Source organism: Dryobates pubescens, chromosome 9 (assembly GCF_014839835.1).
Source record: "Dryobates pubescens isolate bDryPub1 chromosome 9, bDryPub1.pri, whole genome shotgun sequence".
In the NCBI taxonomy this organism is placed as follows: domain Eukaryota; kingdom Metazoa; phylum Chordata; class Aves; order Piciformes; family Picidae; genus Dryobates; species Dryobates pubescens.
The window spans coordinates 40,123,278-40,139,158 of record NC_071620.1 but is presented as its reverse complement, the minus strand read 5'-3'; positions in this window follow the sequence as shown (position 1 = coordinate 40,139,158).

Here is a 15,881-nt window from a genome sequence, read left to right as displayed (position 1 = left end):
TGACCTCATCAGTCAATACCCCCAAGTCTTTTTCTCAAGGACTACTCTCAACCCACTCTGCACCCAGCCTGTATATGTACCTGGGATTGTACTCATAGTAGGAATTGCAATTAAGTTCCAGAAAGCTTCTGTGTTGCTTGTATCAACATTTTCATTCTTGCAAGTCCTATTATTAAAAGGATCCTGATGGTGATGATGATGATGATGATGATGATGATGATGATGTCGATGATGATGATGTCATACCTCATAATCTTTTTGAATACAATGATGTGGAAACTACTTTTAGGTGAGTTTTTGTCAGGCTTAACTTGTTAGTTAATTAGTGCTTAACTGGTAAATAAGTGTCCTTCCTATCTTTTCCTTTCTTCTTCTGAGAGAGTTATGAAGATGGTATTTGCAGAAGTACTTTATATTAATGTCAGCCCTGCTGCAGGTTTGATTTCTGTACAGATTAACTCAGATTTTAACCTGGGATTTAACTTGCTTTGGACAAAGAGATACCCAGGAAGGACCAGCAAAACTCAGTTGATTTTACTGTTCTGTGTTCTGTGTTTGGATGGCACTATAAATGACCTTGTATTCACAAACAAACAACAACAAAAAAACAACAAAAACAGATAAAAGGTGGAACCTCCCACTGAACTTTGGAAATAAAAGAGAATAATGCATACATTTTATTGCATTTATTGGAATTCTTTGGTGCTTATAGTTTATTCCGTTTGCACTGCTCCCATCTGCACCACCAGCTTGCTTTCCTTCCCTCAGGACTGCAGGGTGTTTTAATAATAGACCTGCAAGACCCCTATGGCAACAAGGACTCTGATAAAATAAAAAGAAAAAGGAGCTGAAGTGATCTCCAGAGAAGGAAAACATATTTTCCACTTCTCATTTCCATTTCACAACAGAATGATGGGCTGAACGAAGAAATGCCTATTGGCACTCCAACAAACCCAAACAGTTTGCCTGTTGGGTAGGAATTATATGTTCCAAGTACTCACATACATTATTAAGTAGTGTTCTGTTTCTTTAAATAAACATAATCCAACAGAGGACAAAATAGTCAAATGATCTCCTCATTCTTATTTGAAGTAAGTTTAGGCTGGAGGTGAGGAGGAAGTTCTTCACAGAGAGTTGTTAGTCATTGGAATGTCCTGCCCAGGGAGGTGGTGGAGTCACCATCCCTGGAAGCGTTCAAGAGGGGATTGGAAGTGGCACTTGGTGCCATGGTCCAGCAGTCATGAGGTCTTGGATGACAGGATGGACTTGATGATCTTTGAGGTCTTTTCCAACCTTGTTGATGCTATGATTCTATGATAGTAAGAAACCTTTTCCAGTGGAGGCTGGGCACTTTTGGCTCATGTCCAGCTTCTGATCAACCAGAACTCTGAAGTCCCTTTCAGCAGGGCTGCTCTCTACCTCATCGCTCCCTAGCCTGTATTAATATCTAGGATTGCCCCAACCTAGAAGCAAGACCTTACGCTTTGCCTTACTGAACTTCATGAGTTTCTCCTCATCATCTGGGATTTCTCAGCAGGTAACCACAGTAGTGTGTCTTCCCTTGGCTCTATCCCTTACACAGGAAAGAGAACATTTTAAAACTCAGCAAAGCATGCTGTGTGTTTCTGTGCAGATCTGCATCTATTATCCCCAAGAACTTTTAGTTTATGTTATGAAAATGCTCTCAAGGACAGCAGAATTCCTATATTTATTTTTTTTTAACAGCCACAACACGTGAAGGTACTTTTGAAAACAAATTTCATTCCATGTTTTCTATTTTATTTCAGCAAATAGATAAATTTCTTCATGCTTCTCATGAAAATCTTTTCTAGTGGCCTCTAGATTCACAGTATTTATGAAAATTTACCAGTAACTTTATCCCAAATGAGAAGACTTAAGAAATATCCCTCTCCCTTTGTTTTCTTTGGAGATATTATCTTTATCATTACCTATTTTGATCAGAGGAGTCTCAGTAGATATTGTTCCAGACCACAAGTTGATTAAGAGGACACAGTCTCAAGCTGCACCAAGGGAGTTTTAGGCTGGATGTTAGGAAGAAATTCTTCACAGATAGAGAGATTGGCCATTGGAATGGGCTGGCAAAACTATAAACAAGATAAGCAGCACTGGAAGCAGCCCTGGGAGATGGGGAGGTAAGTAGCATAGAAACATTATGCATAGGAACAGAGAAGAAAGAAGACAAGCTTGCCTCAGATTAGACTTCTCTTGCTCAAGAGCTCCCAAGTGTGATCACCTCAACCTTTGCAGCAAAGACAGTTTCTCTCCTTGATAGCAGTATCAAAGGCTGGATATTAGGAAGAAGTTCTTCACAGAAAGACTGGCCATTAGAATGGGCTGCCCAGGGAGGTGGTGGAGTCACCTTCTCTGGAGGTGTTTAGGAAGAGACTGGATGGGGTGCTTGGTGCCATGGTTTAGTTGATTGGATGGTGTTGGGTGATAGGTTGGACTCAATGATCTTGAAGGTCTTTTCCAACCTGGTTAATTCAATTCTGTTCTTCTATTCTATTCTAGTCTAGTCTAGTCTAGACTAGTCTATTCTAGTTTAGTCTAATCTATTCTAGTCTATTCCATTCCATTCCATTCCATTCCATTCCATTCCATTCCATTCCATTCCGTTCCATTCTATTCCATTCTGGTTTTGCTTTCACGCTTGAGAATATAACACTGGTAACATGGAAAAGGAGGAAAGAAAGCTGCTTGCTGTCTTTAGAAATTTCTTACATTTTGTCTATGTGTATCTGTCAGCATTTCATGATGGTCACATTAAACATTACTCACCTGAGAGAACAGGAAGGAGAATGGTCCTCCAAGTACCTCATTTTCCTGTTTTCTGTCAACTCATAATGCTGACAGGTTTTTTTGCCATGGGTTCTCATATCTTAAATAATTTCATTTCTAATTCTTTGGTGGCTTGGTTTTGGTTTTGGTTTCACATGCAGGTGCAGTTCCAGCCAAGAACTATGGCTCAAACACTTCCAACTTCGTTGCAGAAGTAGAGGTGCTACAAGCACTTTCCTGGTAGTATAAATGGACATCATTTGGAACCTCCAGCATGGAATCCTACATTAGAATACATTAGAATACATAGAATAAGCCAGGTTGGAAGAGACCTTCAAGATCATCGCGTCCAACCCATCAACCAATCATTGTCTTTAAGAACATGGCCCAGGAGAATAGTCCCAGGAAAATGAACCCAGGAAGGGATGACAAGTTCTTCAGGTGGCCATTTGAATGAATCTCTCTTGCACAGATGAACTTCAAGAAGCAGTGACCTTAAGTTCATTGTTATAGTTTATTTGGGTCACAGGCTTGAAAGGGGACATAAACCTGAAATTCTTAAACACATCTCTTGGTGCCTTTGTGAAAGGAGAGTGTTAGACCCTGGACAAATTCCAAGGCAGGTAATTACATTTTACCTCTCTGGACATTGTAGGAAATTTTGTTAGGCACATTATTCCAATTTTTTTAGAACTCAGCTGTTATGTTTGGTTCCTGCAGAACATAAGGGCAGATATTTGTAGAGCTTTGGAAAACAACAGATTTTGTTCAGGGGAAGAAGCAATATTTTGTCTGAAATGGTGAAATTGGTTATTAAAAATACTTCTGTTCCATTTGACATAAGTTAGTGGACAAAGTTGAAACTTCAAGTCTAAGCCTTGCTACGAGTAGTAAACTTAGAGTCAATGCTGTGTGAAACTTGTAAGAATTTCCAGTGTTCCTATTGACCAACAGCAGAGCCTAAAAGGCAACAAAGCATAGGTAAATCCAGCTACCTTTACAGGAGAAATATCAGAGTTATTGTGATTCTTTCCTTCACAGAATCAATCACAGAATGTTAGGAGTTGGAAGGGGCCTCCAAAGATCACCCAGCCCAAACCACCCTTGCCAGAGCAGGATCACCTAGAGAAGATCACACAGGAACACATCCAGGTGGGTTTTGAATATCTCCAGACATGGAGACTCCACAACTCTGGGCCACCTCTTCCAGGGCTTTGTCACCCTCACAGTGAAAAAAAATTCTTCCTCATGTTTCCATGGAACTTCCTGTGCCTCAACATCCACCCCTTATCCCGTCATTGGGCATCACTGAGAAGAGTCTGACTCCATCCTCTTTGCACTCACCCTTTACAGAGTTCTAAACATGATTGAAGTCACCCCTTAGTCTTTATAAGCTAAAGAGCTCTCAGCTCCATTGGTCTCTCCTTGTGTGGAAGATGTTCCACTCCCGTAATACATACATACATAGAATACATACATAGAATAAACCAGGTTGGAAGAGACCTTCAAGATCATCGCGTCCAACCCATCAACCAATCCAACTCCGCCCAAGCAACTAACCCACAGCACCAAGTACCCCGTCAAGTCTTCTCCTAAAAACCTCCAGTGATGGTGACTCCACCACCTCCCCAGGCAGCCCATTCCAATGTGCAATCACTCTTTCTGTATAGAACTTTTTTCTAACATCCAGCCTGTATCTCCCCTGGCGCAGCCTGAGACTGTGTCCTCTTGTTCTGGTACTGCTTGCCTGGGAGAAGAGACCAACATCCGTCTGTCTACAACCTCCCTTCAGGTAGTTGTAGAGAGTAATAAGGTCACCCCTCAGTCTCCTCTTCTCCAGGCTAAGCAACCCCAGCTCCCTCAGCCTCTCCTCGTAGGGCTTATGTTCCAAACCCCTCACCAACTTTGTTGCTCTTCTCTGGACTCGTTCCAGCAAGTCAACATCCTTCCTAAACTGAGGGGCCCAGAACTGGACACAGTACTCGAGGTGCGGCCTAACCAGTGCAGTGTACAGGGGCAGAATGACCTCCCTGCTCCTGCTGGCCACACTGTTCCTGATGCAGGCCAGGATGCCATTGGCCCTCTTAGCTGCCTGGGCACACTGCAGGCTCATGTTCAGTCTACCGTCGACCAGCACCCCCAGGTCCCTCTCAGCCTGACTGCTCTCCAGCCACTCTGACCCCAGCCTGTAGCTCTGCATGGGGTTGCTGTGGCCAATGTGCAGAACCCGGCACTTGGATGTGTTAAATCTCATGCCGTTGGACTCTGCCCAACTGCCCAGCCTGTCGAGGTCCCTCTGCAGAGCCTCTCTACCCTCCAGCAGATCAACTCCTGCGCCCAGCTTGGTGTCGTCAGCAAATTTACTGATGATGGACTCGATGCCCTCGTCCAGATCATCAATAAAGATGTTAAAGAGCAAGGGGCCCAGTACTGATCCCTGGGGCACACCACTGGTGACTGGCTGCCAGCTGGATGTGGCACCATTCACTACCACTCTCTGGGCTCGGCCCTCCAGCCAGTTCCTAACCCATCTCAGTGTGCTCCCATCCAAGCCATGGGCTGACAGCTTGGCCAGGAGTTTGCTATGGGGAACGGTGTCAAAGGCCTTGCTGAGGTCCAGGTAGACTATGTATCATCTTTGTGGTTCTGCCTTGGACTCTTTACTTCTTTAATATGGAATATCCATCTCTGTGTGTGTGTGTATGTGTGTGTGTATATATATACATTTCATTTATGTGCTGTTTTTCCATATCTCTGTGTGTGTGTATGTATGTATGCAGTATTCAGTATTCAGTATCACTAAGGTTGGAAGAGATCTCAAAGATCATCGAGTCCAACCTGTCACCACAGACCTCAGGGCTAGAGTAGGGAGGACAGTACTGCCCACTGCAGGCTTGAACTCACGACCTTCCCATTAAGGGTCTTATGTGCTACCAACTGAGTACCTGAAAATATATATATATATATTTCATTTATGTGCTGTTTTTCAAGTTTTATTCCAAAGCAGAAATGCTGATTATTCCTGATGATTGCAGTCCTATCTTACAGACCTACAAGATGCCAAGGGAAACCAAATAGTTTTCTAACCTATTGGCTGATTACCTGGAGTGTCACTATTACATGGAAGTACTCATTGTCCAGGATGGAGGAAGCCCTTTTACCTTCCTAGACAGACACAAATGGAAGAATTTGATAGGAATTCTTATTTGAATTTCCTTTTCTGCACAGCAGCTGCATGTGAACACTGAAGTGGAAACCATGCTGCAAGAATAAATGACCCATTCACTGCCTCGAATACACCAGTGGTTTAGAGCATGAAGCTGAGCATTAAGAGGCTTGGCTGCTGTTTCCTGTTTTGCCATGTACTTGTTCATTGTCGCTGCACAAAAGATGGACTTCAGCTTTCTCACTGTCCCAAAGGGGCTGATGAAATTTGCTCTCCTCTCAGGTACGCTATGAGATATAAAAATAGTGATAAGCACTGTGTACAAGCCTCAGTACAGATGAACAAAAGCATTTTGAGATGATTTGGGTTTGTAACTGCGTGCCAGCATTCCTACTTTTATCCTTACTCAGATTACTCTTGCAGTGTTTTTGAGAGTAAGTGAAGATGCTAACAACCTGCTGAGCTGTTACGGCACTTGTTGCTTCGTTCTAAAGAGCATCCTACTCTTACTTGGCTCTTGCAATACATGGTGGGAACAAACTGGTTAAGCTGGGGCATTCAAACTGCATTGCAGGAGGAGCACGCAGAACCAGACAGCTGTTGCTAAAATATCTGCCGTTGCAGTTGGCACTTCTTCCGCTGTCACGGCTCCTAATCTGTGACCCCCAAGGTCTGAGCAACACTGATCAGGGTTTGCCTAAGCCAGGAAGATGAAGCCAATTTTTGTAATGAGAAAACTGAGCTGCTAGCACAGAAGATTAGTACCCCCCTGCTGCTTACTGTAGGATGATGGGTGAAGGAAAGCTTGGTGCAACATCAGAGTGTCAGTATTTGCAGCAGCTTCTGACTGCAAATAGAAACAATATTTTGGCATCTTGCTAAGTGGTGCCAGGAATACTTTCAGTGTCTAATTAGATTACAGTTTAAATGCACCCACATTAACTCTGTGATGTTATTAATCCAGCATCAGAAAATATAAGCAAAAGTGACCAGATGTTCCACTTTGAAAGATTAAACTTTTGATTTTGCTTTTTTTTTCCTCCTCTGCAATAAAAAGTCCTGCTGTCCTGGTGATTTTTCTGGCTGAAATGTGGCATGCTCCAGTAGCTGTTTCTGTAAGCACAGAGACCATGATCTACAGTTCTACTGTCCTAGGAGATTTGTATGTCCACTAGACTGAAGAGTCATATTTCTTGTTCTAGCTTTTGTCTTCCTCTCTCTCTCTCCAAACATCCAATTATTCCAGAGAATATGGAACAGCTTCAATAACTAAAGTTGCACTGCTTCTTGCCATTCTTTTTTGTCAAACAGCACAGCCTAGACTGGTGATTCAGCAACCTTCTTGAAAAGTAGGCAATGGCTGTTTAAATCCCTATTCCAAGAAATGGAAACTGGGACTTCTAGCAGTTGGTCTCTTCTCCCAGGCAACCACCAACAGAACAAGAGGACACAGTCTCAAGCTGTGCCAGGGGAAGTTTAGGCTGGATGTTAGGAAGAAATTCTTCACAGAAAGAGAGATTGGCCATGGGAATGTGCTGCCCAGGGAGGTGGTGGAGTCACCATCACTGGGGGTGTTTAGGAAGAGACTTGATGGGGTGCTTGGTGCCATGGTTTACTTGGTTTAGTTGATTAGACGGTGTTGGGTGATAGGTTAGACCTGATGATCTCAAAGGTCTTTTCCAACCTGGTTAATTCTATTTTATTCTATCACCATGTAGCCTGGAGGCAGCAGACCAGGAGGAACCCACTCTTCTCTCCAACAGGTCAGTCCCCAGTCCATGAGGTTGCTCTTTCCCAGATGCAAGACTCTACACTTGCCCTTGTATTTCATCAAACTTTTCCCTGCCCAACTCTCCAGCCTGTCTAGGTCTGGTTGGCACAAACTTCAGGTCTGTCAGCCACTTCTTCCAGTTTTGTATCGTCAGCAAACCTGCTGTCAGTGCTCTCTGTTCCCTCATCCAGGTTGTGGATGAATATATTGAGTAGTACTGGTCCCAGTACCTACCCCTGAGGGCCTTCACTAGTTTCAGGCCTCCAAGTAGACTCTCTCCCATTGATCACAACTTTCTGACTGCTTTTCTTCAACTAGTTCAACCCCACATACTTCTAATCCATCTAATGAAGGGACAGAGGCTCTCCATCATTCTGCCTGCTTACAGAGGGCATTATAATGCCCCATTAACCTTTTTCTTCAGTATAAATGTTAGTAGTCTGTCATTTTCCATTGCAAATAAGTGCCAGACTAATTTGTCAGTTTTAGGGTGTTTATAATACCCTTTACATGTTATTTTGTTTTTAACACTGAAGTCCTTGACCCAGTTAAACACAGAGGACTGACCTTTGTCCTACCATGTAATAACATTAAGAAAAACATTAATATAGTCCCAGTTTGATGCAGTGTCTGTCCTTGTTGAGTGCACATTTTCATCTTCTGTTTAAAATAGCCTACAAAAATAAAAGGGCTAATTAGCTTGATTCTAAAACAAAATAAGAATAAACCTCTTTTTAAAAGCCCACATGATTTCCATTGTAGAATATCTAGCCCAGAAAGCCAATCACACCCTGGGCTGCAGCAAGAGAATCATACCCAGCAGGTTGAGGGAGGGGATTCTCCCCCTCTACTCCGTTCTCCTGAGACCCCACCTGGAGTACTGTGTCCAGTTCTAGAGCCCCTACTGCAGGAAGGATCTGGAGGTGCTGGAAGGTGTCCAGAGAAGGGTCACAAGGATGAGCAGAGAGCTGGAGCACCTCTCCTATGAGGACAGACTGAAAGAGATGGGGCTGTTCAGTCTGGAGAAGAGAAGGATCCAAGGAGACCTTCTTGTGGCCTTAAGGGGGCCTACAAGAAAGCTGGGGAGGGACTTTTTAGGGTGTCAGGTAATGATAGGACTAAGGGGAATAGAACAAAACTAGAAATGGGTAGATTCAGATTGGATGTAAGGAAGAAGTTCTTCCCCATGAGGGTGGTGAAACGCTGCAACAGGTTGCCCAGGGAGGTGGTGGAAGCCTCATCCCTGGAGATTTTTAAGGCCAGGCTGAATGTGGCTCTGAGCAACCTGTTGTAGTGTGAGGTGTCCCTGCCCATGGCAGGGGGGTTGGAACTGGATGATCCTTGAGGTCCCTTCCAACCCTAACAATTCTATGACTCTATGATTTATCTATCTATCTATTAAATGAAAGATAGTTCTCACACCAAGGCTACAGTGAAACTACTCAACAATGCAGTCATATTCACTTTCATAGAGGGAGAGGAAGATACAAAAATGATAATCCCAAAGCTATTTTTCTACACATTGCCAGCTCAGGTCTTGTAGCCCATGTTTTGTTCCCTGAACTTTTGCTTGTTAAAGCAAAAGTTTCTCAGTTGTTCTGTTTCTGGGCAGAATAAGTGGCAGGAGGTAGCGATCTGCAGCCTCTTCTAAGGCTTAATTGAAAGCTTCTTCATCACGCAGAAACACACTGCAGAACGAAAGCAGAGTTCAGGAGCATGACATTATTAATGCAAGCTTTCTTCTGATGAGCATGACATGAGATGGTGAGCTCAGAGGACCACACTGCAAACTGCAGTTTGTGAAGGGCACTTTTATAGTATTCAGTCCTTTGAAAGTACCACATGTGAGACAGCCTCAGAGGGTTTGACTTTGGATGGAAATGTTCAGATTTATCACTTACTTAGTTGTTTTGTTTTGTTTTGTTTTGTTTTGTTTTGTTTTGTTTTGTTTTGCTTTGTTTTGTTTTGTTTCAGGCAAAGCACTCCATCTACTGAAGTGATGTAATAGTGTTTGATTTAGGTTTTTTTTCACTATTAACTGACCAGCTTTGCTGTCCTTAGATGTTTTGATATTTCCCCCCCTGCCCCCTTACTGTCAAAACCAGGGCATTAACATCTGCAAAGCAGAGATTAGAGTCATAGATCATATTGATATGTTTATTTTTTTTGCTTCAAAAAATCCCCCCCTTGTGACATACTGAATGAAGGAACTAACAAGACTGCAGGCAGCAAACAACCTTGAAGCACTTCCAATGCTGTTCATAAGTAACTAATGAACTTGCCTTCTACTCTCACCCTACATGCCCCACAGATACATGGTTTTTGGCTTGTTCTTAGTAAGTACTTCTTATACAGAGATAGTAATTCAGGACATTTTCATTGGCAAACATTTACCTAAGCCTTCAAATCCTTATTGATTGAGACTGACACCTTCATCAAATTGAAGCTTTGCTATACTCATTGACACACTCATGGTCTGAACCGTCTTGAGCTATTTTGTAGTTATCAACTAGAACTGGAATTTAGCTTAACCAACTGCTTTCTTACTCTAAACATTGGGAACTCTTTTCATAGAATGATTTGTGTTGGAAAGGACCTTAAAGATCATCTACCTTCAATCTACCTGTCATAAGCAGAGAAACCTGCCACTAGAGCAGGTTGCTCAAGGCCCTTCTGACCTGCTCTTGAACAGTTTTAGGGAAGGGGCATCTACAGCCTCTTTAGTCAGCCTGTTCCAGTGGCTCACCATTCTTGCAGTGAAGAATTTCTCCCTAAGACCTGATGTAAATCTACTTTCTTTCAGTTTGAAACTGTTACCCTTTGTCTTATCACTATGCTCCCTGATGAAGAGCCCCTCCCCATTTTTCCTGTAGGTCCACTCTAAGTACAACACACATCAATCTAGTCTGTCCAGATCCCTCTACAGAGTCTTCCTCACCTCCAGCAGATCAACTCTCTGACCCATCTTGATGTCATCTGCATACTTACTGAAGGTACACTCAATCGCCACACTGAGGTCATCGATGAAGATGTTACATAGAACTGGGCCCAATAATACAGAATACAGAATGCACCTGGTTGGAAAAGACTTTCAAGATCATCAAGTCCAACCTAGCACCCAACACCATCTAATCAACTAAACCATGGTACTAAATGCCTCACCCAGTCTCTTCTTAAACACTCCCAGTGATGGTGACTCCACCACCTCCCTGGGCAGCACATTCCAATGGCCAATCTCTCCTTCTGGGAAGAACTTCTTCCTAACATCCAGCCCAAACCTCCCCTGGCTACAAACCCTAGGAACACCACTTGTGACTGGTCACCAGCTTGATTTAACTCCATTTACCACTTCTCTTTGGGCCTGGCCATCCAGACAGTTTTTGACGCAGCAAAGAGTGTGCCCGTCCACAGAATCACAGAACACTAGGGGTTGGAAGGGACCTCGAAAGATCATCCAGTCTCAATCACTGCCAGAGCAGGATCATCTAGAGCAGATCACACAACAACACATCCAGGTGAGTTTTTAATATCTCCAGAGAAGGAGACTCCACAATCCCCCTGGGCAGCCTGTTCCAGTGTTCCATCACTCTCACAGTGAAAAAATTCTTCCTCATGTTTCCATGGAGCTTCCTGTGCTCCAACAGTAGGAAGAAGTTCTTCACCATGAGGGCGATGAGACACTAGGACAGGTTGCCCAGGGAAGTGGTGGAAGCCTCATCCCTGGATGTTTTTAAGTGCAGGCTGGATGTGGCTGTGAGCAACCTGATCTAGTGTGAGGTGTCCCTGCCCATGGCAGGGGAATTGGAACTAGAAGATCTTTGAGGTCCCTTCCAACCCTGACAATTCTGTGATTATGTGATGTGAAGATTTGAGGCTGTTCCTCCCCAGAATAAGAAGGTGAGAGATCAACACTTGTTTCCTTGTCAAAAACCCAGTGAGGCAAAGAGTGGTGAGGGGAATGCATACATTCCACACAAGCCATCTACCTGTCACCAATTGCTTTGAATGTTTTTCACAGTTCATAATCAAAATCCCCAGGCAATCAGCACCAGAACATGAGGACAGAGTCTCAAGCTGCACCAGGGGAAGTTTAGGCTTGAGGTGAGGAGAAAGTTCTTCACTGAGAGAATCATTAGCCATTGGAATGGGCTGCCCAGGGAGGTGGGAGGTGCTCAAGAGGGGATTGGATGTGGCACTTGGTGCCATGGTTTAGTCATGAGGTCTGTGGTGACAGGTTGGACTTGATGATCTTTGAGGTCTCTTCCAACCTTGGTGATTCTGTGACTATAAGGACTTCTAAAAACTATCTTAAGAAACAAATAGTTTCCCCTGCTAGAACCAAGCTGCCTGTCCTGCCCAGTTTGCATGCCTAGGATCTCCCAAGTCAAAATTAACTTTCTCCTCTATGTACAATGCCGCCATAGGACTTGTGGATCCCTTTGAAATGATAAAGTGCAATGTAAGTGCAAAGAGTCATTATCAAGGGAAAGTGGATTAGGTACTTAAGAAGACAGACATATGTTTTTGGTGATGATCCAGACCATGTCAATTCACAGGAGTAAATTGCTTTGTATACTCAAGTAATTTGAAATGAATGGCAGCTAGAGATGTCTAATGGATATTTGGAGCTGAAGGTCAAGTCATATATTATTGTAAAGGCATGTTCCTCAAGATCTGCAATGAGATGTGATGTATGGCTTTGATTCTGTTTTAATATAGCTATTTCTTTAATGACCACCTGCATTAATTTGCTTTATGAAAGGAAGGAATATACTCTGAGTAGTTCTGATGTGCTAATTACTTAATCCTGCTAAACTGCCTTCAGACTTGGACTATATTAACTGTGTGACTTTTTTGCTTAGTGATGCCAAGTAATTCTTGGGTGTAAAACTGGCAACCTCCCATGCAGAGAAAGGTGAGAGAGTACTTATCAGTGGAAGGTGCTATAAAAACCATACTTTTGTTGCCAGGTCTCTAATTAAATTACCTTTTATTGCCTTTTGGGGGGAATTTATTTCACTTTTTTAGAGCTTTATCTTACTTCATAAGCAAGATTTAAGATCCAAATGTTGCTGTCCTTCAACTGTTCTCCAGCTCGACACGCCATAGAATCACCACCCTTTTAAAGTCTGGAAAAATAAAGTGGTGCTCAAATAGGAGATAGAATTGCCATAAAATAAAATTAGTGACATCACAGAGAGAGATTTTCAACGTCATGCTGCTTAGAAGCTCAAGTCTCCCCAAAATCAGATGCTGGAACAGCAACAAATGCTCTTGATGTCTAAAGTATTACACGTCTGCCTGTGTCCAGGAGGCACATAAAGCTAGCTCAAAATCCAGCTCATATTAGTTCTCAGAAATCTTGCCTTTTTTATCTTTTTTTTTTGGTGGGTGTCAGGGGTTGGAAGGGACCCAAAGAGATCATGGAGTCCAACCCCCCTGCCAGAGCAGGAACTTACAATCTAGCTCCAGTCACACAGGAACACATCCAGATGGAACTTGAAAGTCTCCAGAGAAGAAGACTCCACAACCTCTCTGGGCAGCCTGTTCCAGTGCTCTGTGACCCTTACAGGAAAGAAGTTTCCCCTTGTGTTGAGGTGGAACCTCCTGTGCTGCAGCTTCCATCCATTGCTCCTTGTCCTATCAGGGAGGACATGAGCAGAGCCTGTCCCCTCCCTCCTGACCCCCAGCCCTCAGATATTTATAAACATTCATTAAATCTCCTCTAAGTCTTCTCTTTCCTAGCCCCAGGTCCTTCAGCCTCTCCTCCCTGGGCAGTGCTCCAGTGCCTTAATCATCTTTGTAGCCCTCCCCTGGAACCCCTCTAGCAGATCCCTGTCCCTCTTGAACTGGGGAGCCCAAAACTAAACACAATACTTAAGATGAGGTCTCACCAGGGCAGAGTAGAGGGGGAGGAGAACTTCCCTCGACCTGCTGGACACACTCTTCGTAACACACCTCAGGATCCCACTGGCCTTCTTGGCCACCAGGGCACATTGCTGTCCCATGGAGAATTTGTTATCCACCAGGAGTCCCAGGTCCCTCTCCACAGGGCTGCTCTCCAGCAGATCACCTCCCAACCTATACTGGTGCAGTTTATTATTCTTGTTATCTCCTAGTCTTCAGAGTATCTATATCCATCAGTACTTGAATCTTTTGGATTCCTTAGATATTTATAATTCTTATGGAGAGCATGTCCAGGTTGCTTGATCAGAGAAACAGAGTATCTGACACAGCAGCTTGTATGTGATCTACTTGCTATGCCTCGTTCCCAGGTGCATTTTCTGTGAAGCTCAATCTGTTGTATGCTCACACCACATTTTATGAACCCTAGTAACATTCAGAGTACCAGAGTAACAGCTGCCATTGTTGCTTACAATTAAAAGTATGGAGTGGCATCAGTCATGTTTTTTATCAACCTCCACTAAACAATCACAGCTGCTTTCCACTGAACAAGAGCCTTATATTAAAGCACCATTACCAGCTTAGGAAGATTCTGCTCTCTACATCCAACCTGCTAGGGGCTGCTTCGTGAGCAAATGTTATGGTTTGAGGCTGGTGCCTTTTAAAACAAAAAAGCAACAACATAGAGTGGAGTCCTCCAGGAAGACCAGAAAGGTCCAAGGATGATCTAGGAAATTGTAGTTCTGCTATTCTATTCTCTGTTTATCTGCAGCAAGGCCAACTGGGTCTCTTTTCTCCCTCCCTTTGACTCTCCAGAGGGAGTTGAGCTGGGGTTGCTTGGCCTGGAGAAGAGAAGGCTCAGGGAAGACCTTCTTGCTCTCTACAACTACCTGAAGGGAGGTTGTAGCCAGATGGAGGTTGGTCTCTTCTCCCAGGCAAGCAGCACCAGAATAAGAGGACACAGACTCAAGCTGCACCAGGGGAGATTTAGGCTGGATGTTAGGAAGAAATTCTTCCCAGAAAGAGAGATTGGCCATTGGAATGTGCTGCCCAGGGAGGTGGTGGAGTCACCAGCACTGGAGGTGTTTGGAAAGAGACTGGATGAGGCACTTTGTGCCATGATTTAGTTGATTAGATGGTGTTGGGTGATAGGTTGAACTTGATGATCTCAGAGATCTTTTCTAACCTGGTTAATTCTATTCTATTCTATTCTATTCTATTCTATTCTATTCTATTCTATTCTACTCTACTCTACTCTACTCTACTCTATTCCTTATCTGGTAACATTGAATTATAGAACCAACCAGGTTGGAAAAGACCTCAGAGATCATCAAGTCCAATCTAATACCTAACATCTCATGACAACTAAACAATGGCTCCAAGTGCCACATCCAATCCTTTTTTTAACACCTCCAGGGATAGGGGAGTAGGTCTGGTTACAGCTTTCAGAGGCCTGACTCATTTGCTCTGCACAACTTCAGACAGTGGGGGGAGAGGAAAGGAGCACTGGGGCTTAGTGGTTTAGTCTGGTTGGGGGAAGGATTTGGGGTTTTCATGTATCCTGTATATGTATTAGGTGTTAAGGCTTCTGAAATTCCTCCCCAGCATAAAATTGCCAGACCAGGTCACTTGATAGCAAATGAATTTGTGTTTACAGGGAGGTGGTAGAAGCCCCATTCCTGGAGGTTTTTAAGGCTGGGCTGGATGTGGCTCTGAGGAACCTGATCTAGTGTGAGGTGTCCCTGCCCATGGCAGGGGGTTTGGAGCTAGATGATCCTTGAGGTCCCTTCCAACCCTAACAGTTCTGTGATTCTATGATAAAGACGCAAAATGCCTCTAGAATTTAATGCCATGTCAGCTTTTGATCTAAAACTCACAGAGCCTTGGTGAGCACAACCCTTTGCAATAAAATACTCCAATGCAGTAAAGAATAGCCAACACCTGGCTTATTAGCTTTAAAATATAACATAACCTGTTGTGCAATTAGGAACATATTATGGGACATATGAGGGATTAAAGAAAGCCAGAAGTTCCAGACACAAATCTAAACCCTTTCAGGCTGGTGTGATCCCAGCCTCACTAAATCAGAGGAAATGAGTTTTATGAACAATTCAACAGATGGGAAAATGTTCAAACACTACAAAATGTTGATCAGATTTATTTGGAAAGCAAGCTGTAACCATATGCATACGAGAGGGAGTGAAATAGGTTTTCAGATACGCAGTGACTGCTGTCAAGCTT